This window comes from Cherax quadricarinatus, chromosome 93 (genome assembly GCF_038502225.1).
Source record: "Cherax quadricarinatus isolate ZL_2023a chromosome 93, ASM3850222v1, whole genome shotgun sequence".
NCBI lineage: Eukaryota > Metazoa > Arthropoda > Malacostraca > Decapoda > Parastacidae > Cherax > Cherax quadricarinatus.
The window spans coordinates 5,119,666-5,140,811 of NC_091384.1; the positions used below are offsets into that span (position 1 = coordinate 5,119,666).

The 21,146-nt window shown below is 45.0% G+C and overlaps 1 protein-coding gene across 1 annotated transcript in view; it reads right to left on the bottom strand.

Annotated features, from left to right (window-relative positions):
• The window catches only part of LOC138855409 (tyrosine-protein phosphatase Lar-like), a 1,956,413-nt gene that overhangs the window by 1,445,345 nt on the left and 489,922 nt on the right, over positions 1-21,146 (bottom strand). The gene's annotated exons all lie outside the window — the stretch shown is intronic.

The window sequence follows — 21,146 nt, forward strand, 5'->3', positions numbered from 1 at the left end:
AGGGCCAGGGATACCACTCATTATATCACATTACAGCACTCTAACGGAGGGTCCGGGATACCGCACTTCGGCGCGTCATACGGTGATGTTAACACACTCCAGGCAAGACAGCGACTGAATGATGGTCAATGTGCTTCCTCTTTTTTGGGTCATCCTACCCGGAGGATTAAAAAATGAGGTAATATCTTGAGATTTTAATATTTATCATAAGTGGCCAGAATGATCCTTCTGTATTTACCTCGGAAAGAGAAACAGTGCAGAACAAGATATTATTTTGACAGTGTTTCGACCGATGCAGAGCTTTATCAAGTCATATTTCTCTGTGTAGAGCTTTATCAAGTCATGTTTACCTCTGTGTAGAGCTTTATCAAGTCATATTTACCTCTGTGTAGAGCTTTATCAAGTCATATTTACCTCTGTGTAGAGCTTTATCAAGTCATATTTACCTCTGTGTAGAGCTTTATCAAGTCATGTTTACCTCTGTGTAGAGCTTTATCAAGTCATGTTTACCTCTGTGTAGAGCTTTATCAAGTCATGTTTACCTCTGTGTAGAGCTTTATCAAGTCATGTTTACCTCTGTGTAGAGCTTTATCAAGTCATATTTACCTCTGTGTAGAGCTTTATCAAGTCATGTTTACCTCTGTGTAGAGCTTTATCAAGTCATGTTTACCTCTGTGTAGAGCTTTATCAAGTCATGTTTACCTCTGTGTAGAGCTTTATCAAGTCATGTTTACCTCTGTGTAGAGCTTTATCAAGTCATGTTTACCTCTGTGTAGAGCTTTATCAAGTCATATTTACCTCTGTGTAGAGCTTTATCAAGTCATGTTTACCTCTGTGTAGAGTTTTATCAAGTCATGTTTACCTCTGTGTAGAGCTTTATCAAGCCATGTTTACCTCTGTGTAGAGCTTTATCAAGTCATGTTTACCTCTGTGTAGAGCTTTATCAAGTCATATTTACCTCTGTGTAGAGCTTTATCAAGTCATGTTTACCTCTGTGTAGAGCTTTATCATGTTTACCTCTGTGTAGAGCTTTATCAAGTCATGTTTACCTCTGTGTAGAGCATTATCAAGTCACATTTCTATCAGTGTAGAGCTTTATGAAGTCACAATTCTATCAGTGTAGAGCTTTACCATGTGTTATTCTGTGAAGAGGCATATAAAGTCATATATCACTCTGTGGAGCTTTACCAAGAGCCAAGGCTTTATAAAAGCAGGTTGGCAGTAGATATTTGGAAAAGCTCATTTAGGGAAATTAATGCTGGGGAGCAAAGCTCGCTCGGGCTGCCAAATACATGAACTAATTCCCGATAGAGAAAATTCTCAGAAAGTTAAGATTTCGAACAACGATTAAGGGATGGAGAGCCGTGAGGCAGGGTGAGGAGGTGCTGAGGCAGGGTGAGGTGGTGCTAGGGCAGGGTGAGGAGGTGCTGAGGGAGGGTGAGGTGGTGGTAGGGCAGGGCGAGGAGGTGCTGAGGTAGGGTGAGGAGGTGCTGAGGTAGGGTGAGGAGGTGGTGGGGCAGGGTGGGAGGTGCTGAAGCAGGTTGAGGAGGTGGTGGGGCAGGGTGAGGAGGTGGTGGGGCAGGGTGAGGAGATAGTGGGGCAGGGTAAGGAGGTGGTGGGGCACGGTGAGAGGTGGTGGGGCAGGGCGAGGAGGTGGTGAAGCAGGGTGAGGAGGTGGTGGGGCAGGGTGAGGAGGTGGTGGGGCACGGTGAGAGGTGGTGGAGCAGGGTGAGGAGGTGGTGGGGCAATGTGAGGAGGTGGTGGGGCAGGGTGAGGAGGTGGTGTGGCAGGGTGCGGAGGTGGTGGGGTAGGGTGAGGTGGTGGTGTGGCAGGGTGAGGTGGTGGTGTGGCAGGGTGAGGTGGTGGTGTGGCAGGGTGAGGAGGTGGTGTGGCAGGGTGAGGAGGTGGTGGGGCAGGGTGAGGAGGTGGTGGGGCAGGATGAGAGGTGGTGGGGCAGGGCGAGGAGGTGGTGAAGCAGGGTGAGGAGGTGGTGGGGCACGGTGAGAGGTGGTGAAGCAGGGTGAGGAGGTGGTGGGGCACGGTGAGAGGTGGTGGAGCAGGGTGAGGAGGTGGTGGGGCAGGGTGAGGAGGTGGTGGGGCAGGACGAGGTGGTGGTGAAGCAGGGTGAGGAGGTTGTGGGGCACAGTGAGAGGTGGTGGGGCAGGGTGAGGAGGTGGTGGGGTAGGGTGAGGAGGTGGTGCTGCAGGGCTGAGGAGGAGCCAGACCAGGGATGAAGGAAGCCTGGCTTGCATCATGAGTATCAAGCGTAGCAACAGCAGCAACACAGCGCAATGGAACGACAATAACAACAGCAAAAACACAAGATTAACAGAAAGAACAGCAGAATAGCAGGAATGTTAACAGCTGCAGCAACAGAACAGCAAGAGCCTCAAAAGCAATCGCTGCTGCAGCAGCAACACAGGAGCACCAGAATCAGAAATAAACAGCAGAACAGCAGGAATTTCAACAACAGTAAAAACCAACAGAGGAAACGACAGAGATTTAAACAACAGCAGAGAAACCCTGTATAAACAAAGACACCAGAAGGAACAGCAGCAATAATAGGTAAACGTAAGAAAAACACTGAAAGTAAAGACAGACTTTCAGTAGGTAACCCACAGCTGCAGCAACAGCAGCTGCCTCAACAACTGCAGCTGCCTCAACAACTGCAGCTGCCTCAACAACTGCAGAAACAGCAGCTTCCTCAACAACTGCAGCAACAGCAGCTGCCTCAACAACTGCAGCTGCCTCAACAACTGCAGAAACAGCAGCTTCCTCAACAACTGCAGCAACAGCAGCTGCCTCAACAAATGCAGCTGCCTCAACAACTGCAGAAACAGCAGCTGCCTCAACAACTGCAGAAACAGCAGCTTCCTCAACAACTGCAGCAACAGCAGCTGCCTCAACAACTGCAGCTGCCTCAACAACTGCAGAAACAGCAGCTGCCTCAACAACTGCAGCTGCCTCAACAACTGCAGAAACAGCAGCTGCCTCAACAACTGCAGAAACAGCAGCTTCCTCAACAACTGCAGCAACAGCAGCTGCCTCAACAACTGCAGCTGCCTCAACAACTGCAGCTGCCTCAACAACTGCAGCAACAGCAGCTGCCTCAACAACTGCAGCAACAGCAGCTGCCTCAACAACTGCAGCAGCCTCAACAACTGCAACAACAGCAGCTGCCTCAACAACTGCAGCAACAGCAGCTGCCTCAACAACTGCAACAGCAGCTGCCTCAACAACTGCAGCAACAGCAGCTGCCTCAACAACTGCAACAACAGCAGCTGCCTCAACAACTGCAACAACAGCAGCTGCCTCAACAACAGCAGCAACAGCAGCTGCCTCAACAACAGCAGCTGCCTCAACAACTGCAGCAACAGCAGCTGCCTCAACAACTGCAGCAACAGCAGCTGCCTCAACAACAGCAGCTGCCTCAACAACTGCAGCAACAGCAGCTGCCTCAACAACTGCAGCAACAGCAGCTGCCTCAACAACTGCAACAACAGCAGCTGCCTCAACAACTGCAGCAACAGCAGCTGCCTCAACAACTGCAGCAACAGCAGCTGCCTCAACAACTGCAGCAACAGCAGCTGCCTCAACAACTGCAACAACAGCAGCTGCCTCAACAACTGCAGCAACAGCAGCTGCCTCAACAACTGCAGCAACAGCAGCTGCCTCAACAACTGCAGCAACAGCAGCTGCCTCAACAACTGCAGCAACAGCAGCTGCCTCAACAACAGCAGCAACAGCAGCTGCCTCAACAACTGCAGCAACAGCAGCTGCCTCAACAACAGCAGCTGCCTCAACAACTGCAGCAACAGCAGCTGCCTCAACAACTGCAACAGCAGCTGCCTCAACAACTGCAGCAACAGCAGCTGCCTCAACAACTGCAACAACAGCAGCTGCCTCAACAACTGCAACAACAGCAGCTGCCTCAACAACAGCAGCTGCCTCAACAACAGCAGCTGCCTCAACAACTGCAACAACAGCAGCTGCCTCAACAACTGCAGCAACTGCAGCTGCCTCAACAACTGCAACAACAGCAGCTGCCTCAACAACAGCAGCTGCCTCAACAACAGCAGCTGCCTCAACAACTGCAACAACAGCAGCTGCCTCAACAACTGCAACAACAGCAGCTGCCTCAACAACAGCAGCTGCCTCAACAACAGCAGCTGCCTCAACAACTGCAACAACAGCAGCTGCCTCAACAACTGCAGCAACTGCAGCTGCCTCAACAACTGCAACAACAGCAGCTGCCTCAACAACAGCAGCTGCCTCAACAACAGCAGCTGCCTCAACAACTGCAACAACAGCAGCTGCCTCAACAACTGCAACAACAGCAGCTGCCTCAACAACAGCAGCTGCCTCAACAACAGCAGCTGCCTCAACAACTGCAACAACAGCAGCTGCCTCAACAACTGCAGCAACAGCAGCTGCCTCAACAACTGCAGCAACAGCAGCTGCCTCAACAACTGCAGCAACAGCAGCTGCCTCAACTGCAGCAACAACAGCAGCTGCCTCAACTGCAGCAACAGCAGCTGCCTCAACAACTGCAACAACAGCAGCTGCCTCAACAACTGCAACAACAGCAGCTGCCTCAACTGCAGCAACAGCAGCTGCCTCAACAACTGCAACAACAGCAGCTGCCTCAACAACTGCAGCAACAGCAGCTGCCTCAACAACTGCAGCAACAGCAGCGGCCTCAACAGCAACACAGCCAAAGACAAACCATAGTAATCCAAGGCAGCTACAGAATTAAGCGTAGTTCCCCTCAAAGGGAAAGTGGGCCGAGGCTAGCGAAGATCTCTTAATCCAAGGAACTAGATCTATCATTCCCTTGGGTCAAACTGGATTGCCTTCCATTCCACACGTACTCTATAACCTTCACAGGGAGGGGGCGTTGACCCCTCAAGCCGTCAACAGGTAACATCACACTCACATTTCTGAAAGTCTACGGTCAATGTTAGCCACATTTAACTTACTGTTCTCATACCTATCCAGATTATTTTCATTTTACTACGACTTTTGACGTAGTACTCAACGTCATTTTCTCATCCTAGATAACAAAAAAGGCAGAATATCGTGACTGGAACGATACACAAATAACTCGCACATAAAGAGAGGAGCTTACCACGACGTTTCGGTCCGACTTGGACCATTTACAGTCACACTGTGACTTTGTAAATAGTCGAAGTAGGGCCGAAACGTCGTCGTAAGCTCCTCTCTTCTACGTGCGGGTTATTTGTGTATATTTCTCACGGTAGGTCTGGTCTTGGGGCTGATAATCCCCATAATCGCCTATAGGTGACCTTTCAATTTTCTTCCAGTTCTATATTAACTCAAATTAACTTAATTTAGAAGTCAGCTGGCCGAGTGGTTAACGCACTGGCCTGTGAGGATTTAGCATAAGTTAGGTAGGGAAAGGATAAGTTACAATAATCTTTCAAAACGTGTATTTAACCACGAACAAGCAAATCAAAAATCTCCCTCGGTACGTCTGACAACGAGGTGGTTGGTAATAAATAACGTTGAAATTATACCGTTTGTCATTCGTGACAACCTTATTACTGTCTTGCCAACGTCAATAAAAATGCTAAGTGAATTAATTAATAATCGTAAATAGAGCGGAAACGAATGATTACCAACCGAAACACTCGGTTTACGTAAAATAATACTTTCAGCAATCATGACAGAAGGAATAAAAGCAACTACGACAGTCCTGGTCCAGGTCCTGGACTCAACAGGGTATAACTCCTGAGTAACAGCATTATTTGAACCTTGTCATGTGCAAGAGACAGCTGGAGCGAGCAACCATGACGGCCTCTCACGCTTGCTGCCGACACTTAAGAAAAGAAATCCCTGTGGTATTTTTCTGATTGTCCAATATCAAGCTCACGAGGCCAGAGACACCTGCTACACCACCCTGATATATATATATATATATATATATATATATATATATATATATATATATATATATATATATATATATATATATATATTTATTTTTTATTATCACACCGGCCGATTCCCACCAAGGCAGGGTGGCCCGAAAAAGAAAAACTTTCACCATCATTCACTCCATCACTGTCTTGCCAGAAGGGTGCTTTACACTACAGTTTTTAAACTGCAACATTAACACCCCTCCTTCAGAGTGCAGGCACTGTACTTCCCATCTCCAGGACTCAAGTCCGGCCTGCCGGTTTCCCTGAACCCCTTCATAAATGTTACTTTGCTCACACTCCAACAGCACGTCAAGTATTAAAAACCATTTGTCTCCATTCACTCCTATCAAACACGCTCACGCATGCCTGCTGGAAGTCCAAGCCCCTCGCACACAAAACCTCCTTTACCCCCTCCCTCCAACCCTTCCTAGGCCGACCCCTACCCCGCCTTCCTTCCACTACAGACTGATACACTCTTGAAGTCATTCTCTTTCGCTCCATTCTCTCTACATGTCCGAACCACCTCAACAACCCTTCCTCAGCCCTCTGGACAACAGTTTTGGTAATCCCGCACCTCCTCCTAACTTCCAAACTACGAATTCTCTGCATTATATTCACACCACACATTGCCCTCAGACATGACATCTCCACTGCCTCCAGCCTTCTCCTCGCTGCAACATTCATCACCCACGCTTCACACCCATATAAGAGCGTTGGTAAAACTATACTCTCATACATTCCCCTCTTTGCCTCCAAGGACAAAGTTCTTTGTCTCCACAGACTCCTAAGTGCACCACTCACTCTTTTTCCCTCATCAATTCTATGATTCACCTCATCTTTCATAGACCCATCCGCTGACACGTCCACTCCCAAATATCTGAATACGTTCACCTCCTCCATACTCTCTCCCTCCAATCTGATATTCAATCTTTCATCACCTAATCTTTTTGTTATCCTCATAACCTTACTCTTTCCTGTATTCACCTTTAATTTCCTTCTTTTGCACACCCTACCAAATTCATCCACCAATCTCTGCAACTTCTCTTCAGAATCTCCCAAGAGCACAGTGTCATCAGCAAAGAGCAGCTGTGACAACTCCCACTTTGTGTGTGATTCTTTATCTTTTAACTCCACGCCTCTTGCCAAGACCCTCGCATTTACTTCTCTTACAACCCCATCTATAAATATATTAAACAACCACGGTGACATCACACATCCTTGTCTAAGGCCTACTTTTACTGGGAAAAAATTTCCCTCTTTCCTACATACTCTAACTTGAGCCTCACTATCCTCGTAAAAACTCTTCACTGCTTTCAGTAACCTACCTCCTACACCATACACTTGCAACATCTGCCACATTGCCCCCCTATCCACCCTGTCATACGCCTTTTCCAAATCCATAAATGCCACAAAGACCTCTTTAGCCTTATCTAAATACTGTTCACTTATATGTTTCACTGTAAACACCTGGTCCACACACCCCCTACCTTTCCTAAAGCCTCCTTGTTCATCTGCTATCCTATTCTCCGTCTTACTCTTAATTCTTTCAATTATAACTCTACCATACACTTTACCAGGTACACTCAACAGACTTATCCCCCTATAATTTTTGCACTCTCTTTTATCCCCTTTGCCTTTATACAAAGGAACTATGCATGCTCTCTGCCAATCCCTAGGTACCTTACCCTCTTCCATACATTTATTAAATAATTGCACCAACCACTCCAAAACTATATCCCCACCTGCTTTTAACATTTCTATCTTTATCCCATCAATCCCGGCTGCCTTACCCCCTTTCATTTTACCTACTGCCTCACGAACTTCCCCCACACTCACAACTGGCTCTTCCTCACTCCTACAAGATGTTATTCCTCCTTGCCCTATACACGAAATCACAGCTTCCCTATCTTCATCAACATTTAACAATTCCTCAAAATATTCCTTCCATCTTCCCAATACCTCTAACTCTCCATTTAATAACTCTCCTCTCCTATTTTTAACTGACAAATCCATTTGTTCTCTAGGCTTTCTTAACTTGTTAATCTCACTCCAAAACTTTTTCTTATTTTCAACAAAATTTGTTGATAACATCTCACCCACTCTCTCATTTGCTCTCTTTTTACATTGCTTCACCACTCTCTTAACTTCTCTCTTTTTCTCCATATACTCTTCCCTCCTTGCATCACTTCTACTTTGTAAAAACTTCTCATATGCTAACTTTTTCTCCCTTACTACTCTCTTTACATCATCATTCCACCAATCGCTCCTCTTCCCTCCTGCACCCACTTTCCTGTAACCACAAACTTCTGCTGAACACTCTAACACTACATTTTTAAACCTACCCCATACCTCTTCGACCCCATTGCCTATGCTCTCATTAGCCCATCTATCCTCCAATAGCTGTTTATATCTTACCCTAACTGCCTCCTCTTTTAGTTTATAAACCTTCACCTCTCTCTTCCCTGATGCTTCTATTCTCCTTGTATCCCATCTACCTTTTACTCTCAGTGTAGCTACAACTAGAAAGTGATCTGATATATCTGTGGCCCCTCTATAAACATGTACATCCTGAAGTCTACTCAACAGTCTTTTATCTACCAATACATAATCCAACAAACTACTGTCATTTCGCCCTACATCATATCGTGTATACTTATTTATCCTCTTTTTCTTAAAATATGTATTACCTATAACTAAACCCCTTTCTATACAAAGTTCAATCAAAGGGCTCCCATTATCATTTACACCTGGCACCCCAAACTTACCTACCACACCCTCTCTAAAAGTTTCTCCTACTTTAGCATTCAAGTCCCCTACCACAATTACTCTCTCACTTGGTTCAAATGCTCCTATACATTCACTTAACATCTCCCAAAATCTCTCTCTCTCCTCTGCATTCCTCTCTTCTCCAGGTGCATACACGCTTATTATGACCCACTTCTCGCATCCAACCTTTACTTTAATCCACATAATTCTTGAATTTACACATTCATATTCTCTTTTCTCCTTCCATAACTGATCATTTAACATTACTGCTACCCCTTCCTTTGCTCTAACTCTCTCAGATACTCCAGATTTAATCCCATTTATTTCCCCTCACTGAAACTCTCCTATCCCCTTCAGCTTTGTTTCGCTTAGGGCCAGGACATCCAACTTCTTTTCATTCATAACATCAGCAATCATCTGTTTCTTGTCTTCCGCACTACATCCACGCACATTTAAGCAACCCAGTTTTATATATATATATATTTTATATATATATATACATATATATATATATATATAAATATATATAAATATAAAGATGGGGCCATATCTGGTTTAAATTGTGGCCCCCATAGCCTCGGAGAAGTGGATAAACAGGCTGGTAGAAAATTTTCTGGATTGGCTGTTTCATTACGTCCAAGTCTGCCAATGGGAGAGCTGAGTTTTGGTGGAAGCGGCGGTTTAAGAGCACGACAGGGTCTGGCACAGCCAATAGGATGGCTGCCAGCAGTAGCAAGTAGCTGATTGGTTGTGTTAGGTATGATGGAGTCATATTCACTGCTGTGATCGGATGTTTTGTCCCCTCAAGGAAGGTTCCTTGATGTTGGTGAGGGGCTCTCGATTTAGGGAATTGGATCTGTGCTCCAGTTCCCCGAATTAAGCCTGAATGCCTTCCACATCCCCCCCAGGCGCTGTATAATCCTCCGGGTTTAGCGCTTCCCCTTGATTATAATAATAATAATAATAATGATCGGATGTTTTGAGCTATGTTCATATTACTTTGCTATTTATTATGTTCCTATTACAGGAAGTTGTAGCAGTGATAATCAGTAAACTGGAATTCTGACAGTGATGTGTTGTGAGGGCTTCCTACATCCTAAACTGTGACATTGTGTTACATGAAGCTGCAGCAGTGATGGGTTGTATGTAACTGGAACACTGGTAAGTAATGTGTTGAGTAATGCTTCAGAGTTACCATGGCAGTTATGTATTCAATACTGTTATACTTGTTAGTGAGATGTCGAGCGATGTTTCAGCGGTACAGTGACACTGCTGTGTGTGAAACAATTTATTGGTAATGCTTGAAGCCGGGATCAATAACAAGTCTTCGGAGGCTTCTTACTTTATTTGCAAAGTCGTGGTGGGTACACAGGGTTGTGTGTTTGTGCCCATGGCCAGGGAGGGCCGTGCCCATGGCCAGGGAGGGCCGTGCCCATGACCAGGGAGGGCCATGCCCATGGCCAGGGAGGGACGTGCCCATGGCCAAGGAGGGCCATGCCCGCGAGGGAGAGAGAGAAGTGGACACTTCTTGACTGAGTGACGGGTGTCGCCAGAGTGAGAGCGAGTGGGACCAGCGTCCCACTGACCTGGGCAGGCCTAGAGAGGGCAGCACCCGAGTGCAAAATATGAACTAAGCTGGCAGACAGCATAGGCTGTCTGTGCAGACAGTACAGGCTGTCTACAAGTGCTTCATGCGATATCAAAACGGTGACAAGTACTGTTGAATGACCTTGCAACAGTGATAATCTGTGCCACAATGCTTTCATTATGCCAACTTGAGAAATAACACAACTGCACTAAAAAAAATTACATATGACTAAATTCTACAATGTACTGTTGTCTGTCTAGGTCACCCAGTAATGCTGTCACTGAGCATTTGTTTTAATAGTTTGAGCCTACCAACCCTCACACACACACACACACACACACGCACACGAAACACAGTCGCCAATTGGTGATCTGCCACATTACATTCTTACGAACGCGACTATTATTGGCTCTTTGACCAAGTTTAAGTCAACCAATAAGAGAGCTGTGTTTTGGCCGATGCTGTAGTTTGAGCGAGCGGCAGGGACCTGGTCAGCCAATAGGGTGTCCACAGCAACTGGAAGTTGCTGGTTGGTTGTTTTAAGTGCGTTTAATAAATCTACATTTACTTGTTATTTTACCTGTGTCCAGTTTCGACTACTTTTCAACCTCTGTACTCTGGTTGAGGCCATGCTTCCCTCTTGATCACAAGGTCAATCATACTGTTTTAAATAGCAGCCTGCAGGCCCACACCCATCACAATCTGATGATCCGGAGATTGTAGAAAGAAGCTGTCCATGTCTGACAGTATTTCTGATATCTGTTAGTATCAGGTTGAAGAGTCTTGGACCAAGCATGCTGACACAGTGCCCTTGATGACCCCTGATCTTCAACGGGTTTATTCTACACTTTCTCTCATATCTCTCACCCCAGTAAGTTGTTACAGCAGTGTGCAGCTTAGGGATAACTCCACAAGTATCTTCCAAGTATATATTATCAGTTATCTCTCTATCTTAAGGTATTCCGAAAGAATTTGAATGTTTTGAGAGTATTCTTGCAGTATATGATACCTGCACATTGTCCAGCTCTGCCATTTCTCCTGTCTTAAAGGCGCTATGAACACAACTTAAGTTTCGAGAACACAAGTGATAAGATAATTATCTTTGTCGTTCCCATAATCCGCCCTGTTAATTCCTTGACCTTTGCTACATTTGCGTTACTGTGCTCACTAAACGACAAGTTCGCTGTCATTATTCCCGACTCTTCAAACTGTTCTTCACGTTCTACAAGATGGTCTGCCTCAGTCTTCAGTCTTCCCATAACTAAGTACGTGAAACTTGCGACCATTCAACATTCTCTTATATTCAGTTGCCCGACAGAACAATATTTTGTGTCCGCAATTTTCCTCTCTACTGATGTGACTGTCATACTAAATACGATATAGCCTGCAAAAATTGATGTAAAGCTGTGTTCAGCTTTCTAAATCTGCTGTAAGGAGGAAACAGTGATGGCGCTAGTATGATGCCCTGGCCACTGAACTTTTTACTCTACTGACACTAAACTCTCTTTATTCCCAATCTTTATTACCTCCAAGAAATCTGACAATCCATTATCTTACTTTTTTGATCAACCTACAAATCTGATTTGATAATCGCATCTGTCAAAAGCCCTTAGAGAGCTCTCAGCTATATGTAAGGCAAGGAAAGAGTCCCAGCTGTCAGTCCTCTCAGCACACACAAGTACCATAATACTGTGACCACAGTCGCTGCTGAGGATATGGAATTTATGAGAATATTGTGAGAAACAACAGCTGTGATACAGTGATAATTGTGTTGTGAGAAACTAAAGCTGTAATACAGTGCTATACAGTGACAGCTTTATAAGTTGTGAAATGATAGTGAAATTATTAGTATATATATATATATATATATATATATATATATATATATATATATATATATATAATGTATATATATATATATATATATATATATATATAATGTATATATATATATATATATATATATATATATATATATATATATATATATATATATATATATATATATATATATATATATATATATATATATATATATATATATATATATATATATATATATAAACACACGTATCTAGGTTGGTACCTTGACACGACTGGTGGGATGTGAACACGTCAGTAGTAAGCTAAAACAGCGTCGGGAAGCAGACAATATACAATGAAGATTAAATTATATCATGGAACTTGCAATGATATAATATCGGCTGAAAGCTCTATTCTTCTGGGAAATTTAACTCACCTGGCGGCTACACCACCTGAGTGGGACCTGGGAGGGACCTGAGAACCTGGGAGGCATGTAAGAACCCGTGAGCTGCCTGAGAAGATTCTGCAAGGGACCTAAGTATCTGTCAAGAACTTGATAAGAACCTGAGGACTTGAAATTAACCTGGGATGGACCTGTAAGAGAGCCGAGAGGAACCTGTAATGGACCAGAGAGGGACCTGTAATGAATCTGAGAAGGCCCTAAGAAAAACCTGGCAGGGACCTGAAGACCTGGGAGAGACCTCATTAGGACTTGCGAGGAACCTAAGGACCTGATAACGTAAGAGGAACCTGAAGACCCAGGAGGAACACCTGGAGACCTGAGAGACACCTGGGGTAGACCTGGGGTGGACCTGGGTCTGGAGTCCGGGGCCGTGGTGTCGCGTAGAGGTGCTAGTCTGGCTATTGATCACGCGCGACGAGGCAGATCGCGCAACAAAAGTCAGCACCCACGTTCCAGGTCTCGCGCTCCAGGTCCCAGGTCTGAGAACCTACATCCCAGGTCCCAGAACCTGTGTGTACTACGGATGTAGTACACACAGGAGAAAGCAATAACCGGAAAAGTAGGCTGATGGATATTTAAATTACTAACAAATAGGCCTAGACAGTACTCGCCTCTATTTTCTTTCTTATTCTCGTCAGTGATTCAGTCTTCTACTGAACCACTGAGAAAAATCTAATAGTCAATAAGGACAAATTTCACCTAAACTAAATAGAAAAATAAAAATTAGAACACAGCATTAAACTCTAATCGCTCTATCAGAAGGAAAATGATAGGCTGGATAACGAGAATCTTCCAGACACGTGAAGCCAAGCCATGCTGTAAGTCACTTGTTGTCTCTAGGCTGGAATATTGCGCTCCACTAACAGCACCTTTTAGGGCAGGCGAAATGTACAGAGTACCTTTACTGGCCACATAAATTCAGTCAGGCAGCTAAATTGGTAGGAATGTTTCAAGTATATCGAATTGTACTCCTTGGAACGTGGGCGAAATGCTGTTGGTATCTGTCCCAAATCAGCACACTGGTATGACTCCCTATAGAAATAAGCTTGGCAGAGAGTGCAAAATACCCCCTTCGATAAGCAGTGATAGAATGAGTACACTAAATTTAATAAGTGTAAAGGGACCAAGACTTTTTAACACCTTCCATTCATATGGGGAGTTACCAACAGACATCTAGTTGCCACCAAAAGGGAACTTGCTAAGTTCTTAGAGTTCCTGATTAGCCAACTGTCATGCATACGTTGAAATGCATTCGACCAGCACCAGCAGTGTGATTTATCAGGACGGTGGAACAGTAATATCTCCCCCTTCCCCCCGGGATCGTTTGTTGGTTCGGTTAACTGGTTTCTCCTTCACTTCTTTCATATATCTAGAAAAAACACAAATCTCCAAAACCATTTATCCTGCGGCTGCCTGAACCCTGCTGGCCTATTGTCCCGGTAATGTTTCTGATATCTGCTGGTAGCAAGGTCAAGTGTCTTGATATCTGCTGGTGGCAAGATCAAGTGTCTTGATATCTGCTGGTAGCAAGGTCAAGTGTCTTGATATCTGCTGGTGGCAAGATCAAGTGTCTTGATATCTGCTGGTAGCAGGATCAAGTGTCTTGATATCTGCTGGTGGCAAGATCAAGTGTCTTGATATCTGCTGGTAGCAGGATCAAGTGTCTTGATATCTGCTGGTGGCAAGATCAAGTGTCTTGATATCTGCTGGTAGCAGGATCAAGTGTCTTGATATCTGCTGGTAGCAAGGTCAAGTGTCTTGATATCTGCTGGTGGCAAGATCAAGTGTCTTGATATCTGCTGGTAGCAGGATCAAGTGTCTTGATATCTGCTGGTGGCAAGATCAAGTGTCTTGATATCTGCTGGTAGCAGGATCAAGTGTCTTGATATCTGCTGGTGGCAAGATCAAGTGTCTTGATATCTACTGGTAGCAGGATCAAGTGTCTTGATATCTGCTGGTGGCAAGATCAAGTGTCTTGATATCTGCTGGTGGCAAGATCAAGTGTCTTGATATCTGCTGGTGGCAAGATCAAGTGTCTTCATATCTGCTGGTGGCAGGATCAAGTGTCTTGATATCTGCTGGTGGCAAGATCAAGTGTCTTGATATCTGCTGGTGGCAAGATCAAGTGTCTTGATATCAGCTGGTGGAAAGATCAAGTGTCTTGATATCTGCTGGTAGCAAGATCAAGTGTCTTGATATCTGCTGGTAGCAAGATCAAGTGTCTTGATATCTGCTGGTAGCAAGATCAAGTGTCTTGATATCTGCTGGTAGCAAGATCAAGTGTCTTGATATCTGCTGGTAGCAAGATCAAGAGTCTTGATATCTGCTGGTAGCAAGGTCAAGTGTCTTGATATCTGCTGGTGGCAAGATCAAGTGTCTTGATATCTGCTGGTAGCAAGGTCAAGTGTCTTGATATCTGCTGGTGGCAAGATCAAGTGTCTTGATATCTGCTGGTAGCAGGATCAAGTGTCTTGATATCTGCTGGTGGCAAGATCAAGTGTCTTGATATCTGCTGGTAGCAGGATCAAGTGTCTTGATATCTGCTGGTGGCAAGATCAAGTGTCTTGATATCTGCTGGTAGCAGGATCAAGTGTCTTGATATCTGCTGGTAGCAAGGTCAAGTGTCTTGATATCTGCTGGTGGCAAGATCAAGTGTCTTGATATCTGCTGGTAGCAGGATCAAGTGTCTTGATATCTGCTGGTGGCAAGATCAAGTGTCTTGATATCTGCTGGTAGCAGGATCAAGTGTCTTGATATCTGCTGGTGGCAAGATCAAGTGTCTTGATATCTACTGGTAGCAGGATCAAGTGTCTTGATATCTGCTGGTGGCAAGATCAAGTGTCTTGATATCTGCTGGTGGCAAGATCAAGTGTCTTGATATCTGCTGGTGGCAAGATCAAGTGTCTTCATATCTGCTGGTGGCAGGATCAAGTGTCTTGATATCTGCTGGTGGCAAGATCAAGTGTCTTGATATCTGCTGGTGGCAAGATCAAGTGTCTTGATATCAGCTGGTGGAAAGATCAAGTGTCTTGATATCTGCTGGTAGCAAGATCAAGTGTCTTGATATCTGCTGGTAGCAAGATCAAGTGTCTTGATATCTGCTGGTAGCAAGATCAAGTGTCTTGATATCTGCTGGTAGCAAGATCAAGTGTCTTGATATCTGCTGGTAGCAAGATCAAGTGTCTTGATATCTGCTGGTAGCAAGATCAAGAGTCTTGATATCTGCTGGTAGCAGGTTGAAGATATCTGCTGGTAGCAGGTTGAAGATATCTGCTGGTAGCAGGTTGAAGATATCTGCTGGTAGCAGGTTGAAGATATCTGCTGGTAGCAGGTTGAAGATATCTGCTGGTAGCAGGTTGAAGATATCTGCTGGTAGCAGGTTGAAGATATCTGCTGGTAGCAGGTTGAAGATATCTGCTGGTAGCAGGTTGAAGATATCTGCTGGTAGCAGGTTGAAGATATCTGCTGGTAGCAGGTTAAAGATATCTGCTGGTAGCAGGTTGAAGATATCTGCTGGTAGCAGGTTGAAGATATCTGCTGGTAGCAGGTTGAAGATATCTGCTGGTAGCAGGTTGAAGATATCTGCTGGTAGCAGGTTGAAGACATCTGCTGGTAGCAGGTTGAAGATATCTGCTGGTAGCAGGTTGAAGATATCTGCTGGTAGCAGGTTGAAGATATCTGCTGGTAGCAGGTTGAAGATATCTGCTGGTAGCAGGTTGAAGATATCTGCTGGTAGCAGGTTGAAGACATCTGCTGGTAGCAGGTTGAAGATATCTGCTGGTAGCAGGTTGAAGATATCTGCTGGTAGCAGGTTGAAGATATCTGCTGGTAGCAGGTTAAAGATATCTGCTGGTAGCAGGTTGAAGATATCTGCTGGTAGCAGGTTGAAGATATCTGCTGGTAGCAGGTTGAAGATATCTGCTGGTAGCAGGTTGAAGATATCTGCTGGTAGCAGGTTGAAGATATCTGCTGGTAGCAGGTTGAAGATATCTGCTGGTAGCAGGTTAAAGATATCTGCTGGTAGCAGGTTGAAGATATCTGCTGGTAGCAGGTTGAAGATATCTGCTGGTAGCAGGTTGAAGATATCTGCTGGTAGCAGGTTGATAATATCTGCTGGTAGCAGGTTGAAGATATCTGCTGGTAGCAGGTTGAAGATATCTGCTGGTAGCAGGTTGAAGATATCTGCTGGTAGCAGGTTGAAGATATCTGCTGGTAGCAGGTTGAAGACATCTGCTGGTAGCAGGTTGAAGATATCTGCTGGTAGCAGGTTGAAGATATCTGCTGGTAGCAGGTTGAAGGGTCTTGAAACAAGGACTAGAGAGTTCTACACCTATGGTCTACACCTAGGTGTAATACACCTATATGCTTCCCTGCACATGTGTGTGTGTGTGTGTGTGTGTGTGTGTGTGTGTGTGTGTGTGTGTTTATACCACACTTCTTCCTATATCTCTCACCAGGACGCTGGTATTGATTAGAGAATATTACGCTCATTCTCAACGCAGAGAATACATTCCTAGTTCGAAGTCTATCTCTTGTTTAGATCGCTAAGTGTTTACTACCCCAGATATTTCATTCAAAGGCTTTTGAATAACTAAAACGTAATGAGAAGCAGCATCCATGCTAGTGTGAGATTTGTCTATAAAAATCTGCAATATGGTCACAGTGGGGATCAGGCTAATCTTGCCAGCGTGTACAAAAAAAATTCCCCAGACAGATAAATCTTATCACACCAGCATGATACGATCGTGTCATTTACGAGTTCGTGAGTTCCGGTACAGTGGCTAGCGCACCGGCCTGCTGGTTTCAGGACTAGTATACCTCAAGGATGTTTTCTGGTATCAACGCCCCTGTAGCCCAGTTCCGAGGCCTTGATCCAGCTCCTGATGGATCAAGGCGTGACCAACCAAGCTGTTACTGCTGGCTGCACACACTCCAGCGTAAGAACCACACCAGGCTGATCATGAGCTTACTTAAGTAACTTATTAACTTTCCTCTTGAAGACAGCAAGGAGTCTGTTGGTAGTCCTCTTTACGTACGACGGGAGGGTGATAAGTCTTGGGCCTCTTACACTTACTGTTATCTCTTAGTGTGTACTCATGGCATCTCTGTTTTCCATTGTTGGTATTTTGCACCGTCAAGCCTCTTGCTTTCGTACCTTTGATATACATTTGAAGAGTTTCGAGAGTTTATCTACTCTCTGAGACGGCAATGGGCCAGGCTCGTCTGTTAGGGAGCTATTTCTGCCTAAGGATTCGGGAACAGTCCCTTTACGATTTTCCAGGTGTAAATTATGATTTAGCTTCCTCGCCTACGTTTCAAGGGGTACTGCAAACATTCCCAGTAATTTACGTGCTTGACTGAATTTATACGTGCAAGTGAAGGGCCTCTGTACGGTCTCTAGGTCCTCAATTTTGTCTTAATATGCAGCAATATTCCAGCCTAGAGAAAACAAGGTACCTAAAAAGGGTCATCATTAGCCTGGCATTTATGTTCAAGGTTCTCACCTATCCTATCATTCGATAGGATGGATAACGACACAACTATGATCCTTGATCGCGAGATCCTTGATCATGGGATCCTCTGACATCTCTCCCAAGTCCATCACGTTAGTTTCTCGCTCTACTACTGTTTTGTGGCCCACTGGATGACTCGGTTTACATCAGCGTAGAGATTCGTAGTTTACTCAACGGATGTCAAAGGATGATACAGTGCTATGACGATATATTTCTTTATCTACGAGGATGAAGAGAAGGATGAATGCAGTATAACCATCACAGTGCATAATGAAATATGGTTGCAGAAAAAATGGAAAAATTGTATAAAAAAGAGGAGGCAGTGTTTCTCTAGGAGTAAAGTGACGTTGACTCCGCAACACCTGGGCGGATCTTTATCAGATTTCTGGTGTTCCCATTGCTTCACCTCGTATGCTCCTGATGAAGCAGTGTTATTATCGTGAAAGGCCTAGTGCTGCTATTCAATTTCCTGTCGTTGTATTGTGAAGATTATTACTGACTGGTCTGGAGAGATCACAGTTAAGTTAATGAATAAGAGAGGGAACCACACGCGTGAGAGAGAGACAGAAACAGAGAGAGACAGAGAGAGACAGAGAAGAGTCAATGATGATATTCTTCAAGTCACTTGTTCTCTCCAGGCTGTTGTATACTGTTGTATACTGACCACCACCTTCATGGCAGGTAAGATTGTTTATCTGGGAAACATACAGAGAATTTTCTCTGCTCGTATACACTTAAGTCAAACATCTGAATTACCGGGAAAGCTTCAAGTCACTTCAACTGTATTCCTTGAAACGTAGGCGAAAAAGTTACATATTAATTTACACTTTGAAAATCCTTGAGGGGCTAGTCCCAAACCTGCACGACAAAATCACTCCACAGAAAGCAGGGGCGAACCTACTTCAACAAGAGAGAACTCGATGAGTGTCAGAGGTCCCCGACTCTTCAGCACCCTCCCTCCAGCTGTCTTCAAGAAGGAACTGACAGAGTTCCTCAAATCAGCTACTGACCAGCCATACTGCATTCGAAAGTTGGACTATGTCCATCCAGCAATAACAGTCTGGTTGATCAGTCACCGATCCACCGGAAGACCTGCTCTGGGACCGGGCAGAGGGGGCGTTGATCCCCGGATGCATCCTTCAGGTATGCCAGATGGAGGATACACTATAATGAAAGTAAGAGAATATGGAAAGAGACATTAAGAGATACAATAAGAGTACTTACGTATTTTGATGGTGCAAGGATGGACGTAAAGAACAGGAAGAAGGAAGACGAAGGAAGAGAAAGGCAAACAGGAGGAAGAGGAACGAAAAAGGACGAAGAATTAGGAACAAAATGGAAAGAAAGATGACGAAGGAGTATGAATTAGGAATAGGATGAAAGAGAAGGAAGTTGAATAAGGATTGCAGGGAGAAGAAGGAGGAAGAGGAGGAGGAGGAGGAAGAGGAGGAGGAGGAAGAGGAGTAGGTAGGAAACGTTTAAGAGGCGCCAGGATGACTTCAAACAAGAACTCCTGAGAGCATAGTAAAGCCGCCTCACAGACCCTCCCCCCTGATGTTATTAAAAGTGCCAGCAACCAGCCACACACACCCACTGTGGATAACACAGCCACACACAGCCACTGTGGATAACACAGCCACACACAGCCACTGTGGATAACACAGCCACACACAGCCACTGTGGATAACACAGCCACACACAGCCACTGTGGATAACACAGCCACACACAGCCACTGTGGATAACACAGCCACTGTGGCTAACACAGCCACTGTGGCTAACACAGCCACACACAGCCACTGTGGATAACACAGCCACACACAGCCACTGTGGATAACACAGCCACACACAGCCACTGTGGATAACAGCCACACACACCCACTGTGGATAACACAGCCACACACAGCCACTGTGGATAACACAGCCACACACACCCACTGTGGATAACACAGCCACACACACCCACTGTGGATAACATAGCCACTGTGGATAACACAGCCACACACATCCACTGTGGCTAACACAGCCACTGTGGATAACACAGCCACACACAGCCACTGTGGATAACACAGCCACTGTGGCTAACACAGCCACTGGATAAAACAGCCACAAACAGCCACTGTAGATAACACAGCCACACACAGCCACTGTGGATAACACAGCCACACACATCCACTGTGGCTAACACAGCCACTGTGGATAACACAGCCACTGTGGATAACACAACCACTGTGGATAACACAGCCACTGTGGATAACACAGCCACTGTGGATAACACAGCCACTGGATAAAACAGCCACACACAGCCACTGTGGATCACACAGCCACTGTGGATCACACAGCCACTGTGGATAACACAGCCACACACATCCACTGTGGCTAACACAGCCACTGTGGATAACACAGCCACTGTGTATAACGCTTCCTACAGCCACTGTTAGCAGCAGAAAATAGCATGTTGAATACTGAGAAATTCTAACACGCGAGATGTGGAAGGAAAGAACTCAGAGGAGCACTGAACATAACACCCTAGAATTACCTTACAGAAGAAACATGTGAAAGACCTGGGTGCAAAAATGTTAGATTACCTATTATTTAGAGACACAAAACAAACGCTGCGAAGGCCAGAAATATGACACGGTAGATAATGAGAACTTTCAAAACAAGAGAAATAGTGCCAATGGTGTCACTATTTAAACCCCTTGTGCTCTCTCGTTTAGAATATTGTTTAGTGTTGACAGCTATGTTCAGGACAGGAGAGATATCAGAGCTGAAACAAAAAAAATATTAGGGCTAGGAGAGACAGAAAGATATCAGAGCTGATACAGACAGAAAGATACCAGAGCTGATACAGATAGAAAGATACCAGAGCTGAGACAGAGAGAAAGATACCAGAGCTGAGACAGATAGAAAGTTACCAGAGCTGAGACAGACAGAAAGATACCATAGCTGGGACAGACAGAAAGATACCATAGCTGGGACAGATAGAAAGATACCAGAGCTGGGACAGACAGAAAGATACCATAGCTGGGACAGACAGAAAGATACCATAGCTGGGACAGATAGAAAGATA